Source organism: Schistocerca cancellata, chromosome 1, assembly GCF_023864275.1.
Source record: "Schistocerca cancellata isolate TAMUIC-IGC-003103 chromosome 1, iqSchCanc2.1, whole genome shotgun sequence".
Taxonomy (NCBI): Eukaryota; Metazoa; Arthropoda; class Insecta; order Orthoptera; family Acrididae; genus Schistocerca; species Schistocerca cancellata.
Window position 1 is genome coordinate 658,313,594 of NC_064626.1, and position 17,186 is coordinate 658,330,779.

At 45.6% G+C, this 17,186-nt stretch overlaps 1 non-coding gene across 1 annotated transcript; it reads right to left on the reverse strand.

Annotated features, from left to right (window-relative positions):
- Window positions 1-16,478: 16,478 nt before the first annotated feature.
- Trnaa-cgc (transfer RNA alanine (anticodon CGC)) lies at window positions 16,479-16,551 on the reverse strand. The gene has a single exon. It is a non-coding gene; the product is annotated as a tRNA-Ala (tRNA).
- Between the last annotated feature and the right edge of the window lie 635 nt (window positions 16,552-17,186).

The following is a 17,186-nucleotide window of genomic DNA, read 5'->3' on the forward strand; positions in this document are numbered from 1 at the left end:
AGTGTCTTTCAAACAGAATCTTTACAGTTTTATGAAAAGGCTACGTTTGTTGATTACGTAACCGTTAGCGTGCTTCTGATATTATTCTTTTATTTTAACATCTGAGCAGGACTCATAATGCCGCCATCACACATATAAGGTTTAACACACTCAATACTAACGTACACGTAGAATTTAACATATTCTGCGTCAACGTAAGCATAAAATTGCAATATAATCATATTAAAAGTTGATGTCTTCTGCTAACAAAAAATTGTGTATTCTCAAGTACTTCCAGCATAACAGTACGGTGACACATGTCGGGAAACAGCACGGTGTAGTAGGTGACTTGCAACGTTGTATCTGTTTGGGCAGCCTAAAAAGATGTGTCTGACAGCCTCTTCTTCACTGCAGTAGTACCATGGGAATGAGGCCAGGCCAAACCGATGTACAAGTAGATGGTTCCAGCAGCCGCCATGGTTGAATAAGAGGCACCTTAGAGTGCTCTTGAATCTTCCGGATCATCGATGTTTTTCGTGCCAGAAGTTAATAATCAGAAACGGGTTCACTATAGCGTAATCTTTGCTTTTGTATTTGTAGGTATCTTGCCATATTGCGTTCCACTTCTCTCTAATCTTTAATTTGATAACGTTTAAAAGGTCAGTGGATGGTAATTCCACGTGTCCCCTCTCTTCAATATAGACGGCTGCTTTGCTTAACTCTTCTAATGTTTAGCTGCTTGGATTGTTACAGTGGAATTTTGTCTACAACATGGTAACCTCCTGATTCCTAGCTGTGATCTAGAATATCAGATTTATTATGTCATATGCTACTGGGTGGTTAGATCGTCCGCGGCGCAGATGTCTTACAAGTTCTGTTGATGATCCGATATCACGAACAATAACGAATGTGTAGTCCACGTGCTTCTCGGCATATTGAACGGAACATAGCATAACTAAAAGTTCGGCTATCATAATCTTTATTTCCTTAGGTAGCTTGGATTTCATTCCAAAATGACAGGTGCTATCCTAGTAAGCACAACTACATCATTATTCATTTTTGGTGTAGACGAAACTTGCCTTGTTATGTTTGGAGAGGTACTCCGTAAAACGAAGGTATTTGAACAAATACAGCCAATTTCCTGTCTAATGTAAGTTGTGGTTCCAATGCAATAGTACAGTTTTACACCGGAGCAATCTTTGTGCAGATAGACCTCTTTTCAGTAGCAGAAATGCTGTTAGCGACGATCATAACACTAAAATTGGCAACTGGGTAACAGACGAAGGGAACGAGATAATGTTTGGGGGAAGAGACCAAACAGCGAGGTTATCGGTCTCATAGTATTAGGTAAGGATGAGGAAGGAAGTCGGCCGTGCCCTTTCAAAGGAACCATCCCGGCATCTGCCTGGAGCGATTTAGGGAAATCACGGAAAACCTAAATCAGGATGGCCGGACACGGGATTGAACCGTCGTCCTTCCGAATGCGAGTCCAGTGTGCTAACCACTGCGCCACCTCGCTCGGTGAAATAATGTTTGTTGGAGGCAAAATGACATATGACAGACGAACTAAAGAGGACAAAACAAACAGACCAACACAGTCAAAGAGTACAATCCTTGCCAAAACATGTCTATTAGAATGGAAGATAGATATTAACTGAGAAAGACATTTATGAGAATGTATGTCCAGAGTGCAACAATGTACGGAAGTGATCATGGAGTACGGAGAAAGCAGAATAGAGCAGAACAGAAGAGTCTCAGATGTGATGATGCAGAAGAATGTTGCATAAGGGGAAAAATAATATAAAAATTACGGTGTTTCACTGAGAAATCGGCGAGGAAAAGGATATATATGGAAAATACTAACTAGAAGACTTAGGATGATTGAACAGGTGCTACATCAGGCAATATCTTTCATTGGTGTCACAGTGAGTTTGTTGAGGGCAAAAATTGTAGGTAAAGACAGAGATTAGAATATATACAACAAATAATTTAGGACAGTGCGTGTAGACGCCACATGTTACTTCGAAATGAAGACATTGACACAGGAGAGCAAATCGTGACAAGACACATCGAAACAATCAGAATACTTATGAGTCTACCACCCTAAGGAAGACTGACACATGTTTCTTACTTTTCAATAAATAGTAGTTTTGAATATAATGTTTTAGTTGTTTTGACAGTACACAGCTAAGAGAAATTTTCTGAATGATAATTTTCTACCGCACTGTCTGCCGTAAGTCGAATTAAAATATCCTTTTATTTTCAGATCTTCACTACTGTACGGATTCAAAGGGACATATTTGCGGTACAGTCACTCCCATCTAGTCATACATCGATAAAATGCGGTGGGTTTTCCTAGAATGCATAAAATGAAACACAAACAAAAATTGAAAAAGTGATATGTGTATAATAATTCTACTTGTGCTTCATTTAATTGTATACTAGTCCAATCCGTTGTGATCACACAAACGCCCAAAAAGGAATTCGAATGTTGTGGGATGTGGCTGGTGCCTGTGAGACTACTTGTTCGGTATAGCTGTGCTGTCTCTCGACCACTTCCATCTGCTTGACCGTACACACTTTCTCGGATTGTTCCGTCATGAATACCGGGCCATTCTGCTGCTTACAGTAAGCCGATTCGATCAAACAGCCTGCAACACACAACGAATACACTTCACTCGGTCAGGGGAATTGTCTTTCGTCAGCGCCATCTACCGTGGCAACCATGCATTTCCCGACACATCATCGTAGGACCTTTTTCCCTCTGTTTCCAGTTAGGCAACCATTCCTGCAGTTTGTCGGTTTTAATAACATTCAACCTGTATAAATGACTTGGAGTTGCAATTCTCGGCGGCACAGAGAAAGGCGACCAGAAAGCATTAGTAGTGTTTCTGTTTAGTGTTATTGCTAGATCTAGTAGGATGTATAAGAGGCGTGAACAGCGTCAGATGTCGAGTGATCTCCGGGAAGGACGCAGAGATGCTGCGTACTGATGTGAGATAACAGTACCAGCACCTGACAGAATTTGAAAGGGACTCTGTTTGGCCAGCTAGTCTAACCGTGCTATATCCAGGTTTGTGGAACACTTGGGTGTGATATTAACCTGATGTTGGAGCACATGGAAACGTGAGGGTAGTTACGTTCATCGTCAAGGTTCCAGTCGATCGCATCACACTACCAAAATGGAGGATAGCCATATCGTACACCGAGCACATCATAACCCTTTCGCAACTACACCTGTCACCAGATTATCAGTAACGGACTCCCCGCAACATTCTTTGTCAACCCACGCCATTGGTCGTAGACTAGCAGCAGCCAGTTAGGGAATCACCGACCCAAGCATAAGCTGCCGTTAGTACTACAAAACAAATGGCTACTTTTGGTGTGGTGCCGTGGCTGTGAAACCTGAACTGCCGATGAATGGTGTCGCATTGCGTTCAGACATGAATTGCGGCTCTGCACGACCCCGGATGACAAAGGTCAGCGAGTATAGAGGCGAACCTATGGGAGTTCCCATTCTTTCAATTTTTTGCAGAGGCACAGCTGTGTTACTCCAGTCGTTACGGTGCGGAGAACCACTAATTTTGACTTTAGGTCGTCACAGGTACTGTCTGAGAGAACTCTGTCGTCACAATGGTACTTCAAGGGAGGCTAAGAGAGAAGAATGGTTACAATTAATGGTCATCTGTGACATTAGTAAAAGTAGCCAAAAGGCCTGGGGGCTATTACGTCGCCTGAGTAATGATAACACTCAGGTCAACACGTATGTTAATACTAAACCAGACCAAATTGCCCACCAACTCTCATTGATGGCAAATCAACTAAACCCAGAAATATAGAGAGGACGCAGTTATTCAGGCAAACGGACCAAGAGAATAGTCTCTTATCTCCTTTCTCTCTTGAAGAATTGAATTCAGCCCTGAATAAATGAAAATTGAGAAAAGCAGCAGTATTGGATGACATTAGGGCTGAACAAATGAAGAATTTTGGTCCTGCTGCAATGCTTTGGTTACTGAAGTTTATGAACAACTTTATACGATAATGCAAGATCCCTAAAGTATGGCGAAAAGTAATAGTCATACCGAAACCAGGAAAGGATAGGAAAGATCCCAAAAACTATAGACCAATCTCATTACTCTGAGACCTCCACAAAAGACTGGAGAGGCTCATTCTTCAGGGAATGATTACAAAGGTGGAGCCTCTTCTAATACCACAGCAAGCAGGTTTCAGAGAAGGGAAAAGTTGCACGTCTCAAATATTAAACTTAACACAACATATCGAAGATGGATATGAGAAACGGCTTGTTACAGGCGCTGTCTTTATTGATCTATCCACGGCTTACGATACGATCAACCATCGGGTCCTTCTGAATAAAGTTTGTAATATAACTAAAGACTTCACACTCATGTGCAGTATTATAAACCTTCTCCAAAACCGCAGATTTTTTGTGGAATTTCAAAGTAAGAAAAGTAGATGAAGAACTCAGAAAAATGGGCTACTACAAGGCAGTGTGCTTGCGCCGCTATTATTCAACATCTATACCAACGATCAAACTAACCCTGAAGGAACCCGAAGCTTTATTTATGCTGATGACTGCACTATCACTACTCCGGCTGACTATTTTGAGACTGTAGAAGATACGCTATCAAAATCTTTGGAAGAATTCACTGTTTACTATGATGGGAATTACTTGAACCCTAATCCTGCCAAGACTCAGATCTGCGCTTTCCACCTGAAGAATAAGCAGGCAAAAAGATCCTTAAATATATTCTGTGAAGGCATCGTACTCGAACATAATCCTACTCCCAAATATATTGGAGTAACTCTGGATTGCGCGCTAACATATGAGAAGCATTGCCTAAACACCAAACAGAAAATGGCAGCCAGAAATGACATAGTGCGAAAATTGACAGGTACATCACGGGGTGTTAATCCATGCACTGTGCGCTCAAGCGCGCTTGCTCCATGTTATTCCACTGCTGAATATGCATGTTCGGATGGTAGAAGTCCGGTCATGCTAGGCACGTAGATGTGACTCTAAATGAGTCTTGCCGGATTATCACGGGTTGCTTAAGACCTACTCCTGTGGACAAAATCCATTTCCTCGCTAGCATAGCTCCTTCTGAAATCAGAAGTGTGGTAGCTGCGAGATGTGAAAAAAGTAAGGCCACAACGAAGGAAGCCCATCCACTATACGGTCGTCAGCCCTCTCATCCTAGGCTGAAATCAAGAAAGAGCTTCTTGACAACTACTGAGGCTCTCCAGGGGAATCCACATACGGCAAGGTTCTCGCGATGGCGGGAGAAATGTCGGTATTTGGGAGAATGGATGGCTCCAACGGAAGAACTTCCCCCTGGACATTCGGAGAAGTGGTCAATATGGAGGTCTCTCAATAGATTACGGTCAAACACAACTAGATGCAATACCCATCTGCGGACTTGGGGTTTCTCTGTGGACTCACTTCTTTGCCAGTGTGGCGTTGAGCAGACCAACAGCCATTTCCTTCAGTGTTACTCATCACCAACCACCTGCATCTTGCAAAACCTTATGAGAGCTACACCAAATGCGCATTAAGTGTGCAACTTTTGGTCTTCTTTTAATAAAAATAAATAAAGTAAATAATAAATAAATAAGGACATCCTGCGTCCTCATGTGTTGTCTCTCTTACGGTAGTATCATGGCGCGATCTTTGAACAGGAAAATGCTCGTTCACGCATCGCACATGTCCGCATGAACTGTCTGCGTGATGCTGAGGTACCCAGTGACAAGCAACGTCCCCAGATCTGTCCCCGATAGAACATGTGTGAAACCAGCTCCGACATCAACTCAATCCCTGTACCCTTATCCACGTTATCACGAACCGGCTGCAACAGCTGTGGGCCTGATTGCCTCTGTAGAGTGTAGAGGATACAACAGTTCTATGACACTCTTCCCAACGGAATCAGTGAAAGCATTCTGGCCAGAGCTGCTGCAGCTTCATACTGCAAGTGCACTCATAGTGTTAAGTTCTTTACAAATATGACTCGATTCGGCAATCGATCACCGAAATAGCATCATTTATCCCCTCAAGCAGTGAAGTTTCGTTTCGCTGCCTCGTCTCCTTCTGTGCGCTTCATGAAATGCAGTAGGGAGCTGGTGTTGAGCAGTAGGATACTGAATCATAATGATTGATAAAAAGTAAACTACTTTCATCCCACATGAGAAAGATCTAAAAAAGTCTCAGGAACAACCACCAGAATTTAATTTACCATTGAATCCATTTATTAATTTAGTTATTGATTGAAGCAAGGTAACTGGCTGTAGAATTGACAAAACCGCTAAAATAAATTTCCAAAAAAAATTAAGAAAAGGATCTTAAGAAAAGTTTTATGAAATTTTATCATTAAATCAAGGCCTTAATACACGTTTCATAATATCAGCAATGTGGCGTTTAACACTACATTCCACATTTAAGCTTTAGAAACTGTAGATACGATTAACAGGTAACTAACATCGGATAATTCACTGGTAAGTAAAACAGATCTCATGTAGTTAGAAAAAAAACAAGCAATCCAAGTAAATACACTCCTGGAAATTGAAATAAGAACACCGTGAATTCATTGTCCCAGGAAGGGGAAACTTTATTGACACATTCCTGGGGTCAGATACATCACATGATCACACTGACAGAACCACAGGCACATAGACACAGGCAACAGAGCATGCACAATGTCGGCACTAGTACAGTGTATATCCACCTTTCGCAGCAATGCAGGCTGCTATTCTCCCATGGAGACGATCGTAGAGATGCTGGATGTAGTCCTGTGGAACGGCTTGCCATGCCATTTCCACCTGGCGCCTCAGTTGGACCAGCGTTCGTGCTGGACGTGCAGACCGCGTGAGACGACGCTTCATCCAGTCCCAAACATGCTCAATGGGGGACAGATCCGGAGATCTTGCTGGCCAGGGTAGTTGACTTACACCTTCTAGAGCACGTTGGGTGGCACGGGATACATGCGGACGTGCATTGTCCTGTTGGAACAGCAAGTTCCCTTGCCGGTCTAGGAATGGTAGAACGATGGGTTCGATGACGGTTTGGATGTACCGTGCACTATTCAGTGTCCCCTCGACGATCACCAGTGGTGTACGGCCAGTGTAGGAGATCGCTCCCCACACCATGATGCCAGGTGTTGGCCGTGTGTGCCTCGGTCGTATGCAGTCCTGATTGTGGCGCTCACCTGCACGGCGCCAAACACGCATACGACCATCATTGGCACCAAGGCAGAAGCGACTCTCATCGCTGAAGACGACACGTCTCCATTCGTCCCTCCATTCACGCCTGTCGCGACACCACTGGAGGCGGGCTGCACGATGTTGGGGCGTGAGCGGAAGACGGCCTAACGGTGTGCGGGACCGTAGCCCAGCTTCATGGAGACGGTTGCGAATGGTCCTCGCCAATACCCCAGGAGCAACAGTGTCCCTAATTTGTTGGGAAGTGGCGGTGCGGTCCCCTACGGCACTGCGTAGGATCCTACGGTCTTGGCGTGCATCCGTGCGTCGCTGCGGTCCGGTCCCAGGTCGACGGGCACGTGCACCTTCCGCCGACCACTGGCGACAACATCGATGTACTGTGGAGACCTCACGCCCCACGTGTTGAGCAATTCGGCGGTACGTCCACCCAGCCTCCCGCATGCCCACTATATGCCCTCGCTCAAAGTCCGTCAACTGCACATACGGTTCACGTCCACGCTGTCGCGGCATGCTACCAGTGTTAAAGACTGCGATGGAGCTCCTTATGCCACGGCAAACTGGCTGACACTGACGGCGGCGGTGCACAAATGCTGCGCAGCTAGGGATTCGACGGTCAACACCGCGGTTCCTGGTGTGTCTGCTGTGCCGTGCGTGTGATCATTGCTTGTACAGCCCTCTCGCAGTGTCCGGAGCAAGTATGGTGGGTCTGACACACCGGTGTCAATGTGTTCTTTTTTCCATTTCCAGGAGTGTAGACCGATGACAAGTTTACATTAAAGACAAGGTGTTCCAAAATGAATATACGTGTTTTAAGGTTATGTAACATTTGTTACAGTCAACTCACAATTATAAAGCGGGTCGGGGTGGCCGAACGATTCTAGGCGCTCCAGTCTGGATCCGCGCGACCGCTACGGTCGCAGGTTCGAATCCTGCCTCGGGCATGGGTGTGTGTGATGTCCTTAGGTCAGTTAGGTTTAAGTAGTTCTAAGTTCTATGGGACTGATGACCTCAGAAGTTAAGTCCCATAGTGCTCAGAGCCATTTTTTACAATTATAAACAATACATAAAATGAAACAGCAACCCAAACCGTTTGGCTTGTATACCTCTGCGCAAAGGAACGACCAAGAGTGAGTGAAGAACATGTTGAACGAGTGAGCCTTTCGCGCGTGGCCCCAAGGAATCAGTTCGGAAGGCCAGCAATTCCAGTGACTTCCGTGTGGAGACTTTTAAGGAGACGCTTACAACTAAACCCTTATTGTTTACAGCTCTTACAAGTTCTAAAATCCACAGACTCCGGTATACACGACAATTTTGCAATCCAAATGTTGCTGTATTTTCTGTGTAGCGTCGTCTTCAGTGATGAATCGACATTTCACCAAAGTGGAAATGTGAACACACATAATGTGCGCATCTGGGGGGGGGGGGGGTTAGGGGGGTCAGAAAATCCCCTAAATTGAACGTTTTTTGTGTCACAGCCCGGTGGAAAGCTTACCGGCGTTTCTTCTTCGGTGAAGCAACTGTAAGTGGTTTTTCTTATCTTGATGCGCTAGAACCATGGGTCTTTCTCAGCTGGAAGAGCCGGCTGGTGTGGTCGAGCGATTCTAGGCGCTTCAGTCTGGAACCGCGCGACCGCTACGGTCGCAGTTTCGAATCCTGCCTCGGGCATGGATGTGTGTGATGTCCTTAGGTTAGTTAGATTTAAGTAGTTCTAAGTTCTAGGGTACTGATGACCTCAGATGTTGAGCCCATAGTACTTAGAGCCATTCGCACCATTTTTTCAGCTGGAAGATCTGAACCACAGAAATTCATTTGTCATCAAGATGGTGCAAAATGGTTCAAATAGCTCTAAGCACTATGGGACTTAACATCTGAGGTCATCAGTCCCCTAGACGTAGAACTACTTAAACCTAAGTAACGTAAGGACGACACACACATCCATGCCCGAGGCAGGATTCGAACCTGCGACCATAGCAGCAGCCCGGTTCCGGACTGAAGCGCCTAGAACCGCTCGACCACAGCGGCCGGCCAAGGTGGTGCACCGTTTCGCTGCCTAACTCAGTAGGCGATTGGTTAAACGACGTTGTACCCGACCGCTGAACTGGCGCAAGGGGCCGGATGTCAAAGCTTGTTTTTCAAGATTTCCACGTTCACACACTCTCTGACGCCATGCGATTTTGTCCTTTGGGTGTTTATAAAGAATCACGTGTATGTGCCTCCGCTACCAACTGAACTACCCAACGTTAGAAACAGCGCTGTCGCAACAATTATTCCAGACACACTGATCAAAGTTTGGGAATAACTCGCCTATCGATTCGATGTGTGACAAATGGTGCCCACATTGAACACTCGAAGGAAAAACTGTTTGAGCTGTTCTTTATTTTGGTGTATTATTTGTAATTGTAAGTTGAATGTAACAAATGCATCAAAGCCTTAAAACTCTTGTACTCATTTTGAAACGCTCCGTACAATCATTTCGTCGTGCAGACAAGGTGCCCATGTAAAAACAACTTCTTCCTTTTGTTTATAAACAACATTCAGGCTGATTGGTCAGCTGAGTTTTTTGGCTCTAGCTTCTGTACAGTTAACAGAGAGAGCAACCACTTAAAAATGAATCATTTCTTTTACTCGAGACCCTTTTAGCAGAACTGACAGTATAAATCACATGTGTACTCCAGCTCTCCTGTAACACATAAATTACTAGTTTACCAGTTTAAAAAAAATTATGTCCAACAGTAAAAGACACTAGAGAAATTTTGATAAAAAAGCGAGTAGGGCGATGAAATCACGTTTTGTACTTCTTAATTTAGATAATGCCAGTTAGCGTTTCAAATCAAAAATATGGTTCAAATGGTTCTGACCACTATGGGACTTAACTGCTGCGGTCATCAGTCCCCTAGAACTTCGAACTACTTAAACCTAATGAACCTAAGGACATCACACACATCCATGCCCGAGGCAGGATTCGAACCTGCGACCGTAGCGATCGCGCGGTTCCAGACTGGAGCGCCTAGAACCGCTCGGCTACTACGGCCGGCTGCCAAATCCAGGCAAGCGGTTTCCACACCGCCAGTTTAATAGTCCAAGATGCACAGTAAAATGACTTGAATGAGATCACTTCAAAGGTTCCCAAAAACTGCTTTACAAACGACTATGGATAACCAGGATAGCAAGTAAGAAAATAGCCTTTTTACACACAACCTGTAACACCTGGGACTGTGGATGTTCACCATAATTCGCAGGAAACAGGAGCATAAGTCAACAACCACCAAATACACGGCTGCATATCCAGCAGTCTCCCTCTTGTTCAGTCCTCTGGAACTGGCTGACAGGAAACCATCCCGGCACCACATAGCCTTCTTCAGAATGATCCAAATCCTAGTACAAGTACGTGACCAAGGAACACACCGAAAGAACTTCTATACTGGGCAGTGCCTACTGATCCGGCTGTCACAGGACATAACATAATATTCCAAATGCAGCAGCGAGTCAAGGATCTTATCGGTGACGTCATGGCACTCACTACCCGCCGATGCCACACAAATCGCTCGACACCCTATCACTGAGAGACAATAACCGTCCCAGCTATCGCGCTGAAATCGACCTAATCGTCACTGCGCTTCTCTCTGGCGGATGAAAGTCGCTCTGACTCTACCACCGCCAGTGATGCTGCCAACCAGAGGAAACTATCGATATTATTGAATCGCGCAACGACGTACCGTCATAGCACACTTCACTTAAAAAAAAAAAAAAAAGCATTGTATTTCCTTTTAAGGAGTTATCCTGTACGCTTCAAAATGGCTACAAAGCCTAAACTTCGCAGTAATGGAGAATCCAGAACAATAGGGTGTTTTAACACAACTTACGGCAGCCATTAGGGCTGATTGTCATTTGTCATTGTAGTGAATGCGGCGTCAGGATCTCAGCCCTGCCTGTACGCTCACCTAGACAGCTGAGTCGCTCCCACCGCTGTTGTCACGGCAGTGGTCAAAGCCGACCAGACGCCGCCCCACGCAGCTGTCAGGCTGTTATCCAGTGTGGGCGGCATCGATGCGGCCACCGCTGGACGTCGAACCGCAGACACGGCAGCGTCCTCTCGCCATCCGGCATTCATTTGGCAGAGTGCGGTGTGGCCGACGCCATCTCGCAAATGCCAGCTGCCCGCGGACCGCCCGGCTATTCAACGGACCCTCTGTGGCGCGCACCTACTGTCCTGTGTTGCCTCTCTATTCTTCCCGAGGTGGTAATTGTCGTGTAGCTACGCTCACGCTGCGGAAAACGAGGACATCCCTTGTCTTCCACCGCGGCATAAGAAAACACTACCTGAAAAAAAAGGCGATGTACCCAGACGAGGAGGAGAGAAATGTAATTCTACGGTTTGTGAGGGTATGTGATGTCATTTCAATGATTACAAATTGAGCTTGGCAGTATAAGGCCACTTATAATTATTGTGTTGCACCATCTCTAGCCTGGATGCATGCACTGATTCGACTAGAAACGGTGTCTGACGAAGAAGACTGACCTACAACCGTTTTAACTAGGATTCGAACGGAGCTGACGTCAGAGCTGGTCCCAGACATGTTCTGTTGGTTGGCCACAGGAATAAATCAAAGTCAAGCAGTCAGTTTATACAGATACAATGCATGTGTGAATAAGCATTGTCCTGCAGGAAAATGTTACCAGAATACTGTCGCATTAGATATACCACATGTAGATGCAGGATGTCCATGATGTACCGTTGTGCCATCAGGGTTCCCTCTGTGACAACCAGACGAGATCTGATGTCATACCCAGTGACTCCCTGCTCCATGATGCCAGGAGTAAAACTGCCGTACCTTTCCAAAACATTGCAAGCATGGGACCTCGCTGTAGGTGACTACTGTACTCGCCGATGATGGGCACCCGTGGTAGTGACAAAACCGATTTATCGCTACTGCTACACTACTGGCCATAAAAAATTGCTACACCAAGAAGAAATGCAGATGATAAACGGGTATTCATTGAACAAATATTTTATACTAGAACGCCATTTGGGTGCATAGATCCTGAGAAATCAGTACCCAGAACAACCACCTCTGGCCGTAATAACGGCCTTGATACGCCTGGGCATTGAGACAAACAGAGCTTGGATGGCGTGTACAGGTACAGCTGCCCATGCAGCTTCAACACGATACCACAGTTCATCAAGAATAGTGACTGGCGTATTGTGACGAGCCAGTTGCTCGGCCACCATTGACCAGACATTTTCAATTGGTGAGAGATCTGGAGAACGTGCTGGCCAGGGCAGCAGTCGAACATTTTCTGTATCCAGAAAGGCCCGTGCAGGACCTGCAACATGCGGCCGTGCATTATCCTGCTGAAATCTAGGGTTTCGCAGGGATCGAATGAAGGGTAGAGCCACGGGTCGTATAACATCTGAAATGTAACGTCCACTGTTCAAAGTATCGTCAATGTGAACAAGAGGTGACCGAGACGTGTAACCAATGGCACACCATACCATCACGCCGGGTGATACTCCAGTATGGCGATGACGAAAACACGCTTCCAATGTGCGTTCACTGCGATGTCGCCAAACACGGATGCGACCATCATGTTGCTGTAAACAGAACCTGGATTCATCCGAAAAAATGACGTTTTGCCATTCGTGCACTCAGGTTCGTCGTTGAGTACACCATCGCAGGTGCTCCTGTCTATGATGCAGCGTCAAGGGTAACCGAAAACATGGTCTCAATGCTGCTGCAAACATCGTCGAAATGTTCGTGCAGATGGTTGTTGTCTTGCAAACATCTCCATCTGTTGACTCAGCAGCGATCGAGACGTGGCTGCACGATCCGTTACAGCCATGCGGATAAGATGCCTGTCATCTCGACTGCTAGTGATACGACGCCGTTGGGATCCAGCACGGCGTTCCGTATTACCCTCCTGAATCCACCGATTCCATATTCTGCTAACAGTCATTGGACCTCGACCAACGCGAGCAGCAATGTCGCGATACGATAAACCGCAATCGCGATAGGCTACAATCCTACGTTTATCAAATTCGGAAACGTGATGGTGCGCGTTTCTTCTCCTTACACGAGGCATCACAACAACGTTTCACCAGACAACGCCGGTCAACTGCTATTTGTTGTATGAGAAATCGGTTGGAAACTTTCCTCATGTCAGCACGTTGTAGGTGTCGCCACCGGCGCCAACCTTGTGTGAATGCTCTGAAAAGCTAATCATTTGCGTATCACAGCATCTTCTTCCTGTCGGTTAAATTTCACGTCTGTAGTACATCATCGTGGTATAGCAATTTTAATGGCCAGTAGTGTATGTCCAAAAAGAGTTCGGAAGGCCCAAAGGTACTTTCACACAAAAATGTCGATCGAAACGCTATAGCACTTTTGCAATCTTATTATGGAGACCTTGAAACTCTGCCTGAGGATATCAATGTAGATGTTTTGGACAATTTTCGCGTCAAAGGATTTGTCATTAAAATGGGAATTAAATTCATGTCATTCGGTTACATCCGCGCATGCACTGGGGAGCTATCAACTGAAACAGCAAACAGTCTCAAAACCACATGTAAGGCTGGCAGTGTGGTCAGAAAGTTTAAGAAACCATCCTTTCAATTCTGTCTAGACCAAAATGAATTCTTCAAACCTCGCATTTTCTTTAACGGCGTTGAATTTAGGGGTTGAGTTTTGGTTGTTTGGGGGAAGGGACCAAACAGCTAAGTCATCAGTCTCATTGGATTAGGGAAGGACTGCGAACGAAGTCGGCCGTGCCTTTTCCGGAAAATCTAAATCAGGATTGCCGGACGCGGGGTTGAACCGTCGTCCTCCCGAATGCGAGTTGAATTTAGGGAACCGAATTGTATTTACTACAATGTGACGCTCCCATAACTCATCTTTTTTTCCACGATTCCCCATCAAATCAGAAAAAAATTGTTTCTCATCTTGCAGTGTCTTATTGTGGACAGTGGGCAGTGGGCAGTGAAGTCCACTTAACGTCTGCGTTCCTTCCAGATGTTCTAATTTTCGATCCTGACGCCTCGTTCCATCATAAATTAAACAATAGCGAGTTTTAAAAATGATTTTTCCAGTGCCAGGGAAAAATTTCACAATCAGTCGGCGATCGTACCTCGAGCTTTGACACTTCTAGTCGTACTTTTACAGTGTCAACCATCAGTTCACATCCTTAACAAAGTTATAAAACATCTTCCAAAAACGAGAGCTCGCCTCAGCGAAACGCAAGTAGTAAGTATATAGGGTAATAATGTGACAACATTCAGATGTGAAGTTAACATACCATTTCTAATTATGCTTGTAATATAACTCGAGAACACTCTCAAATCATCGTAATGCCCATTTTTCATCACTGGAATCTCGGTTTTGCGACCTAAACCTGTTCTGGTCCTTGTTGTCCAGTCTGCACTTTCAAAGGCCGTGCACGTCTTCACAGTACTGCTGGTTCCTATTGCCACACTATTTTGTGTGTTCTTTTCCATACTGTATTCACCAAATACTTGTGGCGTCCAACAAATGTGCCAGGAAGAGAAACTTCTGCCGACTGTAAAGACTCGCTACACGAAAGTTTTCAGATAAACTACGGCAGAAATAACTGGAACACAGATTAGCAACAGTTAACATTAATTTATTTAATGAAATTAAATAGCACCTGACGCGTGAAGAGGATGCATGGAAGAGTAATATAATGTTCACTTACACTGATCTATCAGTGAACACTGGACTGGTACTAAATATAGTGAAACAAGACCGACTTAACACTAGAATGTCTAGTTCGGCTGTTCTGGGCAGCGGTTGTAGGTAAGACGAGATAGTGTCTTGAGTCACCGTGTTATGCCGTCGAACAATCTGAGTGCGATATCCTCATTTGATGGAAGGATGTTCGAAAAATGGTTCAAATGGCTCTGAGCACTATGGGACTTAACTTCTGAGGTCATCAGTCCCCTAGAACGTACAACTACTTAAATCTAACTAACCTAAGGGCACCACACACATCCATGCCCGAGGAAGGATTCGAACCTGCGACCGTATCGGTCGCGCGGTTCCAGACTGTAGCGCCTAGAACCGCTCGGTCAGGCCGGCCGGCAAGGATGTTCACTTGAGGAGAAGATGGGTAGGACAGAAATATGGAAACACAAAAAAACACAGCACATTACGATGGCTAATACGGTGAAGTAACCCGGTGGCATTTGAAACAGCTTCCAGACGTCTCGGAAAGGATAAATACATTTTGTATGGTTTTCAAGGGAATCTTATATTCCTGCAAAATGGTGGCAGAGTGCAGGTAACGAAGACAGAGGTAGACAGCCATCACACACCCTCATTCCTAAGTACGCCACAAGGGCTCAATAATATTGAGGTTCAAATGTCTGTGAGCACTATGCGACTTAACTTCTGAGGTCATCAGTCGTCTAGAACTTAGAACTAATTAAACCTAACTAACCTAAGGACATCACACACATCCATGCCCGAGGCAGGATTCGAATCTGCGACCGTAGCGGTCGCTCGGCTCCAGACTGTAGCGCCTAGAACCGCACGGCCACTCCGGCCAGCTAATATTGAGGTCTGGCGACTGTGATGGCCAGCGGAGATATGACAGTTCATCCTACAAATCACTCTTAGACTGTGCGAGCTGTGTGAACAGGGGCTCTACCGTGTAGGAACACAGAATCACCAGTGGGGAACAAACATTGCTCCATAGGATGGACCTGATCAGCCAAAATCCAAAATGGTCACGTAATCCTTGGCAGTAATGGGACGTTACCGAGTAACCACGTGACGCAAGGAACACCCCGCTATAGCTGCATAAATCATCACCGAACCCCCGCCATGTTTCACTATTGGGGCGTAAACTCTCTCAGAAGTGGGAAACAGTGTGAAACAGGACTCATCTAACCAAATGACTTTCATTCATTGTTCCACAGTCCAGGTTTTATGACTTCGATTCCACGTTTTCGTCGTACGGCCATTTGCATCGTTGAAGTGGATTTGGAATTTTAGCTCGTCCTAGAATTCTGTGCTTCTGGGCCTCAAAGTTGTTTTGGTGCTCACTGGGTTCGCGAGTGTGACGTTTAGTACTGCAGTGAGGTTACGTTAGGCTAGTGGTGTTTAACGTCCCGTCGACAACGAGGTCATTAGAGACGGAGCGCAAGCTCGGGTTAGGGAAGGATGGGGAAGGAAATCGGCCGTGCCCTTTCAAAGGAGCCATCCCGGCATTTTCCTGAAACGATTTAGGGAAATCACGGAAAACCTGAATCAGGATGGCCGGAGACGGGATTGAACCGTCGTCCTCCCGAATGCGAGTCCAGTGTGCTAACCACTGCGCCACCTCGCCACCTCGCTCGGTACTGCAGTGACTTTCGCAACTTTCGCCCTCTTGTTTCTCATCACAGTCCTCTTCAGTGAACGTCTGTCACGATTCCTAAAGACCCCGTTCCGTCCGCATTGTCACTTAAAAGATGACGTTTGTCCACTTTCCCTGTGTGCGGTATAAATCTGCGATACCGTGCCTCTGAAACAAGAAAACACTTCTGCTCCCTTGGCTACGGAAGCACTCTCCAAACAAACTCCAACAACTTTCCCACGTTGGAATTCAGTTTGCTCCGACACACCACTCTCACAACTAGACTGTTCTGACCACGACCGACACTTGCAACGCGTTGGGCACATTGTGCAGGTGCCGTTCGTGGTAAAACTCCACAGAGCTTCGCTAGCATATGATTTATCTCCAAGCATGCACTTCTAACGGTGTTTCCATATTTTTATACAACCCCTGTATTTGTCAACCTAAGGCGGAAGAGCATCACATACACTGTTGTGTGCACTCTCTGTGGTGTCTGAACATAAGCTTACTACGCCGCTTTGGAGGCTGGCCTTGCCTCTCTGTGTATGACTTATGTTTTGGATGTGTCTAATGTCGTAAGGTTTAAGTAGTTCTAAGTCTAGGGGACTGATGACCTCAGATATTAA